Source organism: Pteronotus mesoamericanus, unplaced genomic scaffold, assembly GCF_021234165.1.
Source record: "Pteronotus mesoamericanus isolate MK-2021 breed Mesoamerican mustached bat unplaced genomic scaffold, CSHL_Meso_final scaffold_36, whole genome shotgun sequence".
In the NCBI taxonomy this organism is placed as follows: Eukaryota; Metazoa; Chordata; class Mammalia; order Chiroptera; family Mormoopidae; genus Pteronotus; species Pteronotus mesoamericanus.
This window is the reverse complement of record NW_026555313.1, coordinates 16,751,667-16,769,331: the sequence shown is the minus strand read 5'-3', so window position 1 is coordinate 16,769,331 and position 17,665 is coordinate 16,751,667. Positions and strand designations below refer to the sequence as shown.

At 45.3% G+C, this 17,665-nt stretch overlaps 1 pseudogene; it reads right to left on the bottom strand.

Moving 5' to 3' along the window:
* Window positions 1-16,247: 16,247 nt before the first annotated feature.
* Window positions 16,248-16,724, bottom strand: LOC129085981 (SUMO-conjugating enzyme UBC9-like; annotated as a pseudogene).
* Window positions 16,725-17,665: the final 941 nt, after the last annotated feature.

Here is a 17,665-nt window from a genome sequence, read left to right as displayed (position 1 = left end):
CTCTTCACCATTGGGCACCCAGGGTAACCAGACTTCTGCCACCTTCATCATGTGGCCTCCAAGATTGTTGCTGTAGTTTCCTGGCACTCGGCTACAACAGGGGCAAAAGAGAATGGAGGAGAGCTCATTGAATGCTCTTAGGAGGAAGCCTTGTAAGTCACAGACATCATTTGTATTCACATTCCATTGGCAAGACCACATTCACCAGGTAAACATCAAGGGGCTTCAAGACTATAAAGAACAATTGTGGTCTCCCAGAAAACATAGAAAGGAAGCTGGTTTTGATTTTTTAAAAATGTCCAAGAAAATAAAATTATTAATCAATAATTAAAAGCCATACATAGCAGCAATGAGTGAAATTGGCATGGCAGAAAATCAAATGGCAAACTTGAGAAACACTTTCAAAATGCAGAGAAAGAGAGCAAAGAATTGAACCTATCATGTTTCACCTATTTGAAGACATCCAAGTTAAGTCTCACAGTCAGTGGCATCTTACAATCATTGAGGCCCAGGGAGCTGTCACGGCCAGGTTGTCAAGTCCTGAGCGTGGGGGAACCTGGTCTCAGCTGTTCATGTTCATGTTCGTGTTAATTGAGTTATATACATTGTTGTGATTACATGTAAGTTTAATTGCCATTTAAAATGTCTTTTGAAAGATTACACTGTGATTTGGCATTGAAACAAGGAGTTATTGTGTATGCAGAAAGGCGTGGAATTAGAGCAGCAGGATGTAATTTGATATTACTGAAGCAAGTATCTGCTATTGGAGCAATGACTGAAATTCCTTTTTTAAAAAAAAGAAAAAAAACGAGTGGTGAAGAGGAGGGGAGGGGAGGGGGAGGGAAGGGGAGGGGGAGGGGGAGGAAAGGGGAGGGGGAGGGGAGGGGAGGGGGAGGGAGAGGAGGGGAAAGGAAGTTATCCTTACCTAGAAGCTATGTTTGTTTTGTAACTGAGATGTATGCAAAAAGGATTGCCTATCACACTCCAAACAATGCAGTTGAAGTCAGGAGAAACTGCCAAATCTCTCAAAATAGATAATATATTTAAAAACAAGAAAAAATCTGATGTGAACTACTTACCAATTTCACAGATCTCTAATTTTGGCATTAGAGCATAGTTTAATTGACAGCAATTTTTCTTCCTTGGTTATATATAAAATAATACTGTTTCTTACATACAATCAATACTGTCTTAGTAGGTGGGGGTCGGTGGGGCAGGGGAAAGTGATGGCGGGAAAATGGAGACAAATGTATTTGAACAATAAAAAAATTAAAATTAAAAAAAGAAATCTTAGTTTAAGGAATTATTCCTTTAAAAAATAAAGTTAAAAAATCACTCTAAAAAAAAGAAAAGAAGATGACAGCTATAAAAGATGAGGACTAGAGATTCAGTGTAAGTATTATGTGTCTGACGAAGAGTCCAGCATGATCACAAGATAAGCAATCACTGAAGATATAATTAAGGAAAACTTTCCAAAAAGGGACAGGAAGAAGGGAATCTGAAATGAATAAAATGGGATTACTAAGTTCAGGGTAAAAGCAACTATAACAGATTCATACCCAGAAATATCTTCACAGGTTTTTAAATTACAAACAAATAAAAATATTTTTTATACATCCAGACCGAGAGAGAGAGAGAGAGAGAGAGATGGAATATCTATAAAGGAATAAAAATCAGGCTGATCTTGAGCTTCTCTTTGACAACCATAGAGCAATATCTACAGACTTCTGAATTGGAGACAACTTAGACTCAAATATTTTACTCACAGATAAGTTTTGGTTTTTGAGAGGAGACAACAGAAAGAGCTCAAAATGTCTGCCACTCATGTATTCTTCATTTAAAAATATATTTCAACTGCCCAAGTGATGATTTAAAATTATGAGCTCAAGAATGGGTAAATCAAAATATAAAATGACTAGCAGTGAGCACTGAAACCAATTAGACATAGAGATATGTATAAAATAATTGTTTAAATACAGTTACAAGAGAGAAGGTGTGTCAAAAATTACTCTAGAACCAGGAGACATACATCAAAAAATAATTTAATAATAACCCAGATCCCAAACTCATGTTTAACTAATCAACATTCAGGTAAGAAGGGGGAACAGAAGAAAATAAAGGTATGCAAAAGTCTTCATTCTACAGAGTCATGAGCCTTAAAATACCATTTCATTTTTTACTTTACTGATTAGAGAAATATTGGCTGATGTCCATAAACATTTAGAAACCCATTACATGTCAGAGTAGATGGCTGACTTTAAAAAGATAAACAAAACTTCACCCCTGTCTCAAAGAATTCAGTCCCTAGCCAAGACACAGGATAGATTTTAATTTGTTACAAGAATGAACAAATGTTAAATTCCTTGAAGAAGCCCATGGAGAATCAGTGATCAAAATATGCTTAGACCTTACTGCATACTAGTATTTTTCTATTCCTTCTTGTAAAAGATTCCTGCAATCTGGTAGGAAAAGATGCAGAGTTCTTGTTTACAGACTGGACTTGTCCAACAACGTCACTGGTGTCAGCAAGAAAGAAAGACACAGTAATTCAGATCACAGGGAAGCTCTCCACGTACTTGTTACACACACAGCACTTAGGCTTGAAGTCAGTACATTTACCAGGTGTTTTCCATCCCCTATTTAATTTAACGTTCACACAAGCCATTCAAGTAGGTACCATTTTTCCACTTTTACAGATGAGAAAACAAGCTCAGAAATATTGTTTTCCAAAATTACCCAGCCAGTAAATGGGTGGCAGACGGGGATCTCCAAGCCAGGAATTTCTGGCTCAAAAGTTCATCACACCGTACTATTTCCCTAATCCAAAAGGAGGAAGGAGAAGGAAAGGGCATGAAGAGATTAATTTTATAATTTATTAAAATATTGACACAGGTGCTTCCTCTTCTACCAAATAATAATAATGCTGCAATGCACTGAATTAATCACACTGCGCTAGTCCCTCATTAGCTCATCCCTCTGGAAAACATTGACAAAGTGGATAGGGGGCTGCTTTTTCCCTAACATAACCGGTTCTGAGTGCCCTGGTTTCTGAGGCTTGATCAGCTAGGACCAATCAATGTGCTTTCAGTCCTCTTTGTTTCTTGAGCTAACCTTTCTCTTGCCAGAAAGGAAGATTAGATTAAGTCATTGATTTACCCTAAAGAGTTCAAGTTCTAATGCATTGCTCCTTCCCAGGACCTTAAAGAGGGGGCAGTACTTAAGACGAGTGCATCTCCACTGCATTTTAGACACCAGCAAGGAAGTTATTTTTAATCCCCCCATCCTCATTCCACAAGCCCCACCCCACCCCTGCCTGCTGCCCCCAAATCTTCCACATCACACTGTAATGAGACAATGGTTCATGTGTGTGCCGAAGACCTTGGCTCATCTTGGTGTTACCTAACTCACTGTCCTGCTGCCCCAAAAATCCTGTGTAGAGGACTAACCAGGGCGCAGCTCCCGGACCAGCGAACCCCCGGCAGGCGTCTGTCTTCACGCCCCACGGTTCCTTTCTGCGTCCCCAGCGACTTGCGTTCCCGCCGGGCGGGGAGGCTCCGCAGCAGCTGGCGGGCCGCTGCTGCCACCTCTTGGCCTCCTCTCTCCAGCTGCACTCAGCCGTCTCCCACTCCCACTTCCCACCCCAAAACCCTTCCCAGGTGTCTCGGGGTCTGTGGTCACTCGGCTGGCCTGGAGAGCTACGTGATCACTGGGCCCGGGAGGGTGATGACCCTCTTCGCAGTGGCCTCCTTTCGGGCCACTCCCGCTGCGCACCCAGAATGCACGCGGGGGTGAGTGCAGCCGGCAGGTGCCCGCTCCCATACCCACTTGGAGATCCGGAAACGTCACAGTTACTCTGAAACACAGCCCGCCCGGCACCACCTACACTGACTCCGCCTGCACCTCCCTGCCACCCCAACACCGAATAACAACCAGGTCCCCCAAATCCGGGCCATCCTGGCTGCCTAAAGGAATGAGGGTTAGAGCAGAGGTTTTTAAACTCAGATTCCTATGTCCGACTTACTGAATTAGAATCTCCAGGGCAAGGACAGGAAACAATTTTTGCAAAGTTCCCCAGGTGATCCTAAAGGTGAGAGACAGGGACCCACCCAGTTAGAAAATCTAGCTGTTACCTGCGTACACACAACCAACACTCCTGAGTCTGTGAGAAGACAAACAGCCAGTATCAAGCCCCGGGCTTGGAATGAGGAAGAATGCACTGAGAACGCATCACCCAGCCCAGGGCTGGGTTTCCAGCCTTCTCTCTTCAGTATCCCTTAGTTGCTCCATAATTTTTTGAACCACCTCCTAGGCCAAATGATATACCTAAGGGTTCTATTCATTAAAGCTCAAATAATGTAATAAGCATTTATGTCCTAATAACTGAATAACTATAAAAAAGTAGTATTATATTTTTATATAATGTATAATACACTTAATAGTGTCATATATTGTGCCCCACGGCTCAGGACACAGAAGTCGCGGTATGCAATATATAACACATATAAATTGAGGGAAAATATTTTTATTTGATTTTTAAATAACAACTACTTACTAATGGGATGTGTGCTGGTTGGGCACTGCACAGCATCTCAAGCCTCACAATGAGATTAGACACCACCACGCTCATTTCCTATTCTATATTGATTTTCCCAAAGCACTTGATTTTTATCACAACCACCACCACAAAGCCAGCTTCCCAAAGATATGATGTCATCAAAAAGCATCTCAGGCAATCTAATGGTGAAACTGCAAACTATCCTGAGCAAGTTATAGTTTGCTTGGAATCAGACAGATGTCGAGAGTCGCCTTAAACATTTAAAATGCCCCTTGGGGCCCCCGTGACTTCACTGCAGGCCCTTAGGGCACCTCATTCCATAGGTTGAGAACAGGTGTGGACTTAGGCCCCATTCACCATCTCATCTCAAACCACGTTCCCCAGGATTCCAGCTGCAAGGACCTTCCCTCGTCCCTTGCAGGTGCCAGATGCAGTCCCTCCTCAACATGTTTCATCCTGTTGTCCGTGCTGTTTTCTCTGCCTTAAACGCGCTTCCTTCTCCGGGCCCTGGCAAAGCAGACTCCTGCTCAGCCTTCAGGTCTCTATTGAAATATCACCGCACTTCATGAAGCCTCCTGGAGCCTCCCGCCAAATCACTCCCTGTTAGATCAGCCTGTTTCCTTGTCTTTGTAGCTCTTATCACTATCTGAAATTATACTCTTTATTTATTTATTGGTTTACTTATGCTGTACCTATCAGAATGTGAGCTTTACAAGAGCAGGGAATTTTGTTCATTACTGTTTCCGCAGAACCCACAACAATGCTTAGCAATAAGTAGCAATCAATAACTGTTGAATGAATGAATACAGCTGCTACCCTCAGCCCAGAGAAATAAAGGTATGAAGAAGGTGCTTTAGATGTGTTAATCCCTTTGCTTTTCACAAGAGATGTTTAAAAAGCGATGTGATTAACCCCATTAATAGATGAGAAACTTAAGATTTAGAGAAGTTAAGTGTTCAAGGCTGCACAGCTAAAGTGGCAGAGCTAAGATTTAAATTCCGGTCTGGTTGACTCCAACACTGCGTTTCATAAAACCACATTGCCTTCCCTGGACTTTCATTATCTGCTCAGAAAAGCTGAGGCCCGTGGCAAAGTCAGGAAATGGATCCTGGGGGCTAATCCCCAAAGTCTTAGGAGAGAAAATGGCCTAGGCCCAGCCACTCACTTCCAGTAGACACCAGCAGAGGTTCCCTCCCTGGGCAGGTCTTGCCGCTGACTCCTCCAGCCAGGCACAGAGAGTCCTCTTGAAAGTGTATCTTATAGCCTGGCCTGTGTTCTGCTGTAAACTTAATGTCATGTGTAACTGGTGGCTGCCTCTCATTGCCAAGGCCCTGCTAATCACCCTGACGGGTGGTCATCGAACACACAAGGCCGCAGTCAAGGATCTGATGAGGACACACTGCCCCACACACCTCAAGCTCTGGGCACTGCGCTGGGTACTAAGGCGCCCACATTTTAGACAGTCCATGAATGAAGCAAGGCACACTTATCTGCAGTCCTGGGGAAGTTTAGCTTGTCATGAACCCCTGGGAGGAGCTGTGAAGGGGACACACAGGCCAGACTTTGGGTGGCTAGCCCCTGAGTTTAAGACCCTCGTATGAAGAAGAGGGCCCTTCTCCTTCATTCAAATTTGGGCAATAAAATCAAGGGACCAGTACTTTGTCATTTTCCCCTCTTTGTATGGTTGCTTTTACCACATTACTATTAATCTGGGGGGTCAGGCAGAAAATCAATTCACCTTTCCTCTCCTCCTCTCTTCACTCCCTTTGCCTGGCCCAGTTAACTCCTGCTCTAGCCCCAGAGACTGGGCTAGATATCTCTCCTCTGCACTGAAAATATGCCCGTATAACTGGATTCTGCTACTCACCACACTGCGTTATAATTACCTGTGTGTGGGTCTGAATCCGCAACCAAACTGTGAGCTGTTTTGAGGTGGGAGCTGTAACTTACTCACTGCTGTCTCTCAGCACCATGCCTAGCACTAATAGGTATTTACTAAATATTTGTGATGAATCAGTTACTGAGTTACCAGACCACGTGTATTGGTGCGTGTTTGGGAAGACGCAGTCACCATAATTCTAGTTTCTGTGCTGTCAGCATTCATAGGATCTTCGAAAAGGCCTTGGAGGTCACCTAGCCCCATACCTGTCCTGAGGTCCCTGCACTGGTAGCACGGACTGTTAAAATCACAAACGGCAAGAGAATGACACCCTGGGAAAGACTTGACCACAGGCTTCTGTCATTTCTTAAGGCCTTGAGCCTGCCTCACTGATTGTTTAGAAGAAACTGTTCGTGACTCAACTTCACCATCCTGTGCTCTGGGTAGGAGCCCTGGGCACCCCTGAGTTCTGCAACAAGTCACCAAGTGTTCCCTCAGGAGCCTGTCACATCACCTCCCCCTGCACCAGCAGCAGCAACCCCAGCCTCCCTTACAGCAAAAATAGCTTTCCACAAAAATTGTCAGAAAAGCAATTAACATGAGACTAGGTGATGAGAAAACAGCATGTAAGAACAGAGGAGGTGCTCCTGATGGCAAAGCCTCCAATGGCCTGCCCTGGGAAGCCGGCACCCAGGCTCCTGGGGACCGGGGCTTCAGTCATGAGGCTCTGCCCCTGATGCTTTATCTCAGGAAAGCACAGCACCCCCTTTCACCACGGGCCGGAAGTCTGGCTGGGATGGACGCTGCAGAGACCTCTGAAACCATGATGAGGGAAAAAGGCTCAGGAGCAAGGCAGCCTCCCACTGCCGTGGAGATACAGCGCCCCCTCTGCAGCAGAACTCAGGCAAGAGCGAGGGCAAACACTGAGGGAGATGCAGCCACTAACCGCTGACGGGCAAAGCCACAGGGGGACAGACAGAAAGAACAAGGGCAGAGGAAGAGACAGACACAGCTGAAACAGAAGGTGGAATTTGGGGGGGTGGTATTTATTTTTTTTATTGTTATTAGAAAAAATAAAGAGTGAGATTGCACAATCAATGAGAATCGTGAAAGTGTGAGGGATCCCTTTGAGAAGTTGGGAGGAAATGATGAGATTATAACCCTCACTGGTAACTACAAGGCCAAATCACATTTACTTTTAACTCCCAAACCTGATCACCTAAGACGTGGGTTCTGGTGCCCCACCAACCTGTCACCACACCCTACAGCTGACAGGAGCCATGGCTGTCTCCCAGGGACTCAAGAACAAGCCCCTGAAGTGGAAGTCCTTCCAGCCTGGCCTTCCCATCAGGCCACCACGTTGGTGCCCACGGTCCACTGCTCTGCGGGGCACCCCGGGCACCCCCACCCCAGGCCGCCTCCACCACTGCCGATCGGACTCCCCGGTGAGCTGCGGGATCCGCCCTCCTCCACCCAGCACGAAACCAGCTACAGTCACCATGGATTTCCTGCAGGACTGGAGGTACAGGAGGAACCTCCATAGGCCCCGGTATGCCCTAAGGCCCCTTCCCAACCTGCCTCTCCCCTCATGCCCACCCACCATCACGGGACCGAGGGTCGTTCATCTCCCACCACCAGAAACACACCAGGCATCTCTGTGCTCTGAGAGATGTCGCCTCCCGCCATGTAAGGCCTGCCTCTCTGTTACCCGCTACCACCCTCCAGGCAAAATTCCAGAGACAAAGTTTCATGATAAAGGAAAGGAACCTTTATTTAAAAACGTCACAATTTTTGGAATAACAGCTTTCCACAAGCATCAGTCTCTTAAGCTTATCAATTAAGGCTAAACTCTAACACCTGAGTTCTTCTAGCATTTCCCCCAGTTTTAATTATCTTATTTCTATAGGGTTAGTTTACAAACTAAAACAACATGAGACACAAAAGATACACAATTTTGGAAGAATTGCAGGCTTCTGCCTCAGAGCCTGTTCCCTCTAGAACAGGGGTCCCCAACCCCCAGACCTGTACCATCTGCAGCCTGTTAGGAACTGGCCGAGCGCGAAGCTCACCTAAGCTCTGCCCCCTGCCCCACCCCGCCACCCCTCCTCCTGGAAAGTCGTCAACCACAGAACTGGTCCCTGATGCCAAAAAGGTTGGGGACCGCTGCTGCAGAACACCCAAAGAATAAACCTGCCACCCCTGCCAGGCCACCGCTATCCTAGGCTGTGCCCGGAATTCCTTCCCATCCAAAATACCATCCATTGCGAAGCACAGGCAGCTGCAGCACGATCATCCAGCCTGGAGGAAGAAAAGCCCGAGAGCCCGAGAATGCTTCTTTTATTTTAAATCTTCCAGCCGATAATTCCATGTGCTCTGGAGGTGTTCGTTCAGCTTCTCAGTCAATCTTGCCCTAGACTGGCTGCCGCTGCCTTGGCAAACTCCTACTACAGCCCCTCCCTACTTCTCCCTAGTGACCTGGTCAGGTTTCTCTGTATCATCCCAAAACCAATATATGCCCTGGATTGCCCCCTTCCAAACCCTTCTCTTCCAGGCCACTGCCACTCCCCCTGTAGTCCCAAAGAGCTCAACAGTACCTTTTCCCAAAGCCTGGCTGATATTGTTCCTAAAAAGCCATGTGTGGGAGAGGTCGAAAGCTCAGCTCACGTGAGCTGAAAAAGCTGAGTCCACATTCCTTTTACTGGCTTTTCAGTAAACATTAAAACCTGGGGGCTGATACCACCGAAGTTTCCTTTCACATATAGATGCCAAAGGATTCTTTCCTCAAAACCATCCATGGAAAAAAGTGTGCCCTTGAGCTTCACAACAAGAGTCTGCATGGTCTGGCCCTGCGGTTCTCTCCAGCCCATCGCCAGGCACTTTGTCACATTCCGTCCCTCATCCCATCCATTTCAACACCTTTGGACAGCTGCGCCTTCTGCCTGGCGTACCCTTCTTTGCACGCCCATTTGTCTTCACAACTCAGTCCAAACACTGTCCCTGGGGAATGTTCCTAGACTGAAAACACTAACCGGGTGCCCACTCTGTGCTCCCTCCCGTGTTTGGCCCGCTCACAGGAGGTGCTCCAAAGGCTTCTTAACGGGAAGGGGGCTGTAAGGGGGCTGAAAACGGGACCAGCAATAAGTTCCCTTGAGAGCTATCAAAATCTGTCTTCTCCTTCTTCAGGAATAGAATTGCAGCTGAGCACTACTGCCAGGAAGAGACTACATTTGTCAGTGCCCCTTGCTTCCATGGGACTAAATTTTCATCATTGTGCAAGAAGCAAAAGAGACATATGTCACTTAAAACACCTCCATGTTCCTTCTGAATCCCAGCATTGGTCAGAGGTTCTAATGTACTAGGGGATGATGCTGGGTTCTTGAATGACCTTGTGGAATGAGTGAGCTCATCTGCTCACGAGAGACTGTTAACAGAAAGAAAGAAACCTCCTTTCAGGCCATGCCCACTGTGGAGTTCTTTAAGCCACTGTATTCTTAGGTGTTTTTCTTACAACAGCTTTGCCTTTCACCCTAACTAATAACAGGAGCAGGCAATTTCCTGGCATGAGTCACATCTGGTTTCAGCACACAACAGTGATATCCTCTAAGGATCGACTTAATATAAAGTGGCGGGTAAGAGCATACTGAGCACTCCCTGGGAATGATCAAGTGCCCCCCCAGTGCCTCCCCCACCACCACCTCACACACAAGCATGGCCTCTCTCTCCCTTCCAACAGTTATCCACCTCTTTTCCTCCTGCCTCTTGCTTCACCTTTTCCCTGCCCCCTTGATGCACAACAGAGGATCCATAGGACTGACGCACGCTTTGTAGCAACACTAACCAGCTGAGTGCTCTTGAGCAAGTTGCCTGCCCCTTTCCCCTCCTCTGTGATGAGCGCTGGATCTGATCAGGGCCGCTCATTAGAATTGCCCAGGAAACTTTTAAAAATTGAGATGCCTAGTCTCATGCCAGACCAATTTAAACCAAACTTCTGTGGGGGGAAATCTCTAACATAAGCATTAAATTCAGTCAATTCAGATTGACACTCTCATACCCTAGTGCTAAATTGTTCCCATCACATTGCAGACCAGCCTCCAGTGGACTTTGTGTCTTCTCTATAGTCCAATGCCTAGGACAGTAGTAGGTGTCACACCTAGTAGATGCCCACTTTTTTCTTCTGAGAGGTTGCTGTCATTTTAAATAAAATTCCATGTTTCCTGCATTTGATTTCAGAATGCATGAATGGAACTTTCTCTAAGGAGAAAAAACACTAAAAACAGTTGCTTTTTACTCATATGGGGCCTCCAACAGATTGATGCAGGAGAAAGAACATGGGCTTTCCATCCCAGCTCTTCCCCTCCCTCACTGTGTGGCTTGGGCAAGTGACTTACTGGCCCTACCTCTAACCAATGTGGCCACTTCAACTACAAAGTAAAGAGCGTCCTGGAGTAATGAAATATCCACCTTGCAGCAGCCCTGGCTGAACCTCTGAGCCCAGTTTCCTCAGCTGTAAAATGGGGATAATGATAGTCTTGACACAGATTTGATGCAAAAATATGAACAGTGTACGTCAAACAGCGTGGCACCTAGCATGTGGGAAGTGCTCAATAAATGTTTGTTTTCTCCCACTTTCCCCCTAAAAGTTTTCTATACCCTTAGACCCATGCATTTGTGTCCTCTGAATGGGAAGAGCTGCTATTCCATAGCCACACGAGATCCCTGCAAGGATACCTCCAGATGCAAGGCAGGTGGGAGGCAGGCAACGCTCAGCATGGTCCTGGCAAGGCAGCCACTAATACAGAGCAAGTTTTGCATTGCCCAGCTCCTGAGGGCTCCTTTCACCTCCACGTCATCACAGGCTTTTCTGATCACTGTAACAGTTTTCTGGAAGATGTCAGTGAAGTGTCTTGAGGAAGTGGTGTCTTTTCCTAAATTCAATCAAATTTGTTCTGTCAACCAGCAGCAGGGCGCAACTTCTACCCCCTCTCTCCTCTGCCCTAATGTGACATTGTCTCTCATCAGCCAACCAATCAACCTGCCCACAAGGTAAGTCCTAATGGTGCCCATCCCAAGGACACAAAATGAGAATGAGAAACACAGCAGGAGAAATGGAGAAGACGAATCCCACCAAGAGATATCCTGAAGCTTCCATTCCCTGGGAGCTGCCAGCCCCCTGCAGTGCAGACCAAAACCCCCAGCCCTCTACGAGGGCTCCCACTCACAGCAGCTACTTATGAGCTTGCAGATGGACAGCCCTGTGCTGTGCCACACTCATCGCCCTCCTAAAGGAAGCTGCCCGCCCTGGGCCCCTGCTCCAAAGGCATCCCCGAGCACTTCTTTTTTGTATCCCATTCCCCTGCCCAGATCATTGAAACAGGAAGCAGCCCCACACACAGCCATCTCCCTGGCTGGCCAGAGACTTTTAATGTGGCCTAACATTAGAACAAAAGGGGGTGGGGTCGCATTAATTAGATTTTTGTCTCAGGAAACAACTGAAAATGCCCCCCAAAAAATTAAGTCCATTGGTGGCAAGCACCAACGCTTAAATGTCATGAGGCGAAGAGAGATGCCAGAGGGACCACAATGAGGTAAGGATAAATCAAAAGTATGAATAAACGGAAGCTATGATACAGAGAGAAGCCAACCATGGAATTCCATCAAGGGAGCTGGTCAGCAGCAAGTAGAGAATGGAGACCTACAGAGAGAGGGCAGGTCACCTTATTGGGGACAACTAGAACAAGGCCCTGGGGCTCCTGCTCTAGTATGACCTCTTTGGACAGTCTTTCTCCCCAGTTGTGCCACTGTCCTTTTAACTTCCTCCTCAACTTCTCTCCATTGGTATGAAAAAGACTGTTTACTGCAATTAAAAGAACTCCACTAAGAGAGTTATTCTCAAGTAGAGATGGAAAGAGAAAATCGTGAAAGGAGCCAATTAATAAGGGAACCACCTAAAAGAAGAACAACTATTCTGGAGTTTCTGGAAATAAGGTTAATTAATATATGTATAACCACTTGCAAATTTTGGCTTGGAAAATTTTTGAGAAACATGGGAATTGAAACCAAGTTTGCTCGCTCACTCTCTCTCACCAGTCACTACTGCAAAATCAATTCATTTTAATCAAAAAGACAGATGAGGGGGCTTTGCAATCTACAGCTCTCCCACCCACATCTCAGTGGATTTTTTTTAATTGAATTAATTGGGATGACCTTGAGTTGTAAAGAAATCCTGGAGTAGTTAGCGGAGAAAAACATCTTGAAATACTCCCTGGTGGCCACTAGAGGGAGATGTTTCCTCGTGAAACGTGGCAGCCAGTTACCCCCAACCAGGGAAGATTCCTCCTTGGGGAAGACCAGAATATATGAGGGGACCTGGTTCCCTTTTTCCTCTTAGAGACGTGAGAAGGCAGCACACTCTCAGGAACCAAATGGGGTCCTTCCTTGCCTTGGTCGAAACATGAATAAATGTCACAAAATTCATGTTGTAACCCAGAGTTTACACAGAACAAAGCAGCAGGAGTGGATGGGGAGGAGGAAAGAGGGAGCCGGGAGAACTCCAACGCTGCTTCAAACAGCGGAGAGGACACGGGGAGGGGAAGGGCACACCTACTCCGTGCTGCTTTGAAGAGCAGAATAGGACGCTTGGTTGAGAGCTACAGGAACTTAGCTGCTCAATACAATAAGGGCTCCTTGAAAACAGAGTTCTCCAGCCATGGAGTGGGTTGCTGGACAGGAAACTGATTAAACTGACCTTGACCATCTTCTGGGTGTGGTGTAAATGGGACGCCTATACTGTGTGGTCTCATGATCTCTGAGATTGCTTCCACCTCTGAGTCCCTAGGAAGGAGAGAAGTGGTCTATGTCCCCCTGCCTCAGGGAGGCTCTTTGCCAGCCATACCACTAAAAGCCACCAGAGGGCGGGGTTGCTCTAGAACAAGCGTAACCAACTGAGGTTTTTAGGGCCACAGCTCGGGAGTTCAGAGCCCACCCTGAACTAATAAACTACCTGTTAGGTCAGGTTAACACAATGTGTTTGGCTTTTTTGCATCCCAGCTGCTGCATACCCATTGCAAAGGCAGGTAAAATATATAAAGAGGAAACCAAAAGATATAATATCTCCAATCACCAGCCACCAGTACAAGGACTACTTCCAGAAGAGGTTCAGGGGGCCAAGAGGAACAACTCTAAGCAGGTAAAGTTGAAGATATATAAAGAAAACAAAATCCAAAATCATCCAATTCCAAATAAGCCTGCAAATCCAAAATTACAAAACACATGAAGAAATCAAGTGCTAAGCATAACAGACAAAAACATTAGCAATCTGAACATGAAGCAATCCAGATGAAATCAGTTGTAGGAAGCAGCAAAATAGATACACAGAAGTACATTGAGGATATTCCAGAGAGAAATGAAGGCATAATGTCTGCCATGCAAACAAGGGCAATAGCCAAGCAGTGCATGCAGATAGCCCATTGGAACAGCACCCACCCGGTGCTCACAGGGAGGAGCAGGAGGGTGTGTGCAGAGGTCTCCTAGGGCAGCACAGAGAGGTCTAGCATGGCCAGACATCAGAGAGACCATGACTCTCAGACTGAGGGGCCTCAAAACTGTTGACTAGGTATGTATCAGTTTCTTCCTGAAACCACCAGAGGCTGGGATGTGACCGCAGTATGATGTGGCAGAAACTGAGATCAGTGTAATTGGTGGGAGGTAACACCAGTATTCCCAGATGGGATCAAGGCTGAGGTCCAAGCTTGGGGGCTGCAGGTATATGACTTAACAACCTAGTGGTGGGGACCAATGGGTGAGGAAACACTAGCCCCTTTGCAGCCAAGCATGATGGGCCACAGGGCTGATACCCAGTCCTTGCTGTTGATCAGGATTGATTGTCATAAACATTGGGCCAGTTCTGATGGCTCCCTGCAGGAGCCTTTCCCTGGGAGATTCAGGAGGGAATTCAGGAGACTTAAGGTGTTACTGGTGACTCCAGTGGTATGAGGTCCGGGCCTAAAGGAGTCCCTCTCTTGAGCCCCATGCCCTCAAAGGCAGACTAGTGTAGTTGAAAAAGCACTGGCTCCAGAAATGTGACACCTGTAAATAATTTATGTATAGCATTAGGCAAGTCACTTTCTCTCTCAGTGCCTCAGTTTCCTGAACTATAAAAGGAAGTTAAACAAATGATCCTTAAGGTCTCATAATTCTAACACAGATGGATTAGTAATTCATTCTTTTAATTCTTTTATTTTTCTTTAAAGTTTTTTTTCTTTTATTAATTCTCAAGAGAAGGGAAGGGAGAGAAACATTGCTATGAGGGAGAAACAACAATCAGTCTTCTCTTGCATGTGTCCTGCCTGGGAATCAAACCCACAACCTTTCAGTTTGCAAGACAACACCCAGCCAACTGAGCCACACCAGTCATGGCAATTGTTCTATTTTTTTTTTTAATATAAGCCCAGGACCATTTCTTTTCTAAGTACTTTGTTTCTGATTAATATTAATATCATTTTTATAGTGTTCATTGTAGAAAATTTGACAAAAGGAAAAAACCCAAAGAAGGAAAAATGTCACTACAATATCACTAGTCAGAAACCAATTGCTAATGTTTTGCTGTAATTTCTACTGGTCTTTCTTTTACTGTGCAAATATACATGTCTTTTTTTTTTTTTTTTTTTTACAGAAACTGGGTAATAATACCCACCACTAACTGAACATGTGATACACATCAGGCTCAGCACCAAGAGCTCTGCGTACATGTTACCAGTCCCTGCAGGGTGGACAGCCATGTCCCCATTTTACCGAAGGACAAAAACTTCCAGAATTCCAGAGTTTCTACCAGAATAGATTTCTGAGCTGGTTTTGTGTGTGTGATTCTTCTTTCACTTATTTCACTTTTCACATGTTCCCATTTTTCAAATACTTTTCTACCACATTATCAAAGCTCCTTCAAGATATTAATCACATAGTCCCTTCTGTTAGCATTTAAGTTATTTTCTATTTTCACTATCATGAACAATGTTATGATTATCTTCCTGCCATGTAATACTTTCCACTGAGCCATAATTATTTCTTTAGGTTAAATTCACAGAGGTTGAATGCCTAGGTCAAAGAATATGTGCATTCTTAAGGCTATTAAAAAAAATAGTATCAGGTTGCCTTCCCCCAAAACTGAACAATTATTTTCCCTTTAACAACTTATAAAAGTCCTATTTACCTGTAACCTCATTAATGTTGCAAACTACCTTATTTTACACACACACACACACATAGTTTATTTACTCTAAACAGCAACACAGACAAAACGCCATATAAACACAAAGGAAGTGGTGCAGAAACAAAAGGCTGGCTGACTTTGGATCTGAAGTTCACAACACAACCCAGGTTCTGCAAAGAGAAGGAGAGAGGTGCGAGGGCAGGGGACAGGCCGATTTCTTTTTCACACAGCCAGCTGGAGGCGCTGTGTAGCTCTGACAGTGGGAAGCGTGACTGCACCCACGGGCAAAGGGAATTAGGTCCTCAGGGACTCGTAGAAGTACTTAAGTTTTTAATTTTACAGCAGTTAAAATACTGACATCAATATTAAAATAAAAGCAAGTTTTACATAACAATTAAAAATACAAGACTGAAGGAAGAGACCCTGTATGAAAAACTGGGCAATGCAGCAAGTGGAGAACTGCGTGCCGGTAGCAGAAATGGAAAATGGCGCCCGCCTGCCTCTCCTCGGTGACTAGTATTGTATAGAGCAATGCTAGATCTGCAAATGTTGTGAACAAGTTCTTGCCAAACCAATCCTTCCCTTTTGATGTTGCCACAGGTCACTGCTTATGACAGTGCAAACTTCTTGGCTTGTGCTTGAACCTTTTTCTCCTATTCCACTCTGTTTGGGCAATAAATTGTGTAGGCTTCTGCTTGAGCTGGATCTTGGATATTTGGTTCATTTAAAAGCTCCTGTATTCCTAATAAGATCTGCCTAATCATGATGGCTGGCCTCCAGTCCTTATCTTCCTCGAGGATGGACAGGCATAGTGCCAGAAGGATACCCGTTTGGGTGAAATAATGGTGGTTCATATTTGCATTTCGGAGGTGAGGATGGATAGTGGTCTTTGAAGAGCATCCGTAGTTTAAACAAGCCCCCTCCCCGAGGGGTCCCTTTCTTTCCTGGAATGGCGCATTCCCAGTTCATGAGGTTCACTGTGCTGTGGGATTTTTTGTTGGGACAGCCACAAAACCAAATGGGTGGTCTTTTCTCCAAGCTTTCCTTTCCTGGGCAAGTCTGCTGAGGGCGATCTCCGACATATTCAAAGTCCTAGGCGGTCACAGCCCAGCCAGCCAGGTGGACTAGGCGGCGTCGACCGAGGCGGCAAGGCGCTTCCTTTGTCTCGGGACTTGGGAACTACGTCATTTTTATTAATCTTTGCTGAGGTTGTCAGTGAAATTTCTTGTCAATGAAGTTGAACTTCTTTCTAATGTCATCGACTATTATGTGATTCATTTTAATAAGCATGTCTTATACAAATCCTTAGGATATATGAGAGAAATAAAGTATTAAAATGAAAGAAAGGGGAAATTAATTTCATTCATTTTAAAAAACCAAGCACTTAACTTAAAACAGAGTATGTTATAAGCCCTGCAGGCATGAAAGTGGGTGAGATTGAACAGATATTGAGCACCTACCCTATACTCAACAGCGGGCATGCAAAGTATCATGAGAGACACGCATGAAAAAGGTACAATATTTATCTTCCAAAAACTTGTAATCTAGTTGGGGAGGGAAAAAAACAACACAGAAGAAAGTGTTTTAAATGTACAATAATTTCTCCCTTCCCTGTTCTTTCATGGAACAGCCTTTCTACCTCCATTACGGCTTTCTGAGTCAACTTTAATCCACTGCTATACGTTTACACACCTCTCTTCCTGGATCACCTGAGAGCCTCAAGCACAGGAGTGGCGCCTTACTCATACTCCTGTTACGTCAAGTCACATGAAGGCTGACTGACTTCATAACTTCTTCACAGTTATTCAGTGTTGTAAAATAGTGGCAGCCTGCCAGGTCATCTTCCCCACGCCTGCCAGGTCCTCTCCCCACTGCCTACCCCACCCCTATATGAGTCCACCACATGCCTGAGAGCATCAGAAGCACAGGCAGGCACTCAATATAAAAATAATGTATGTTTTAGAAATATACATTAAATTAGCATTAACAACATTAACTTACTGGCTTCATTAAACAACCACCACAC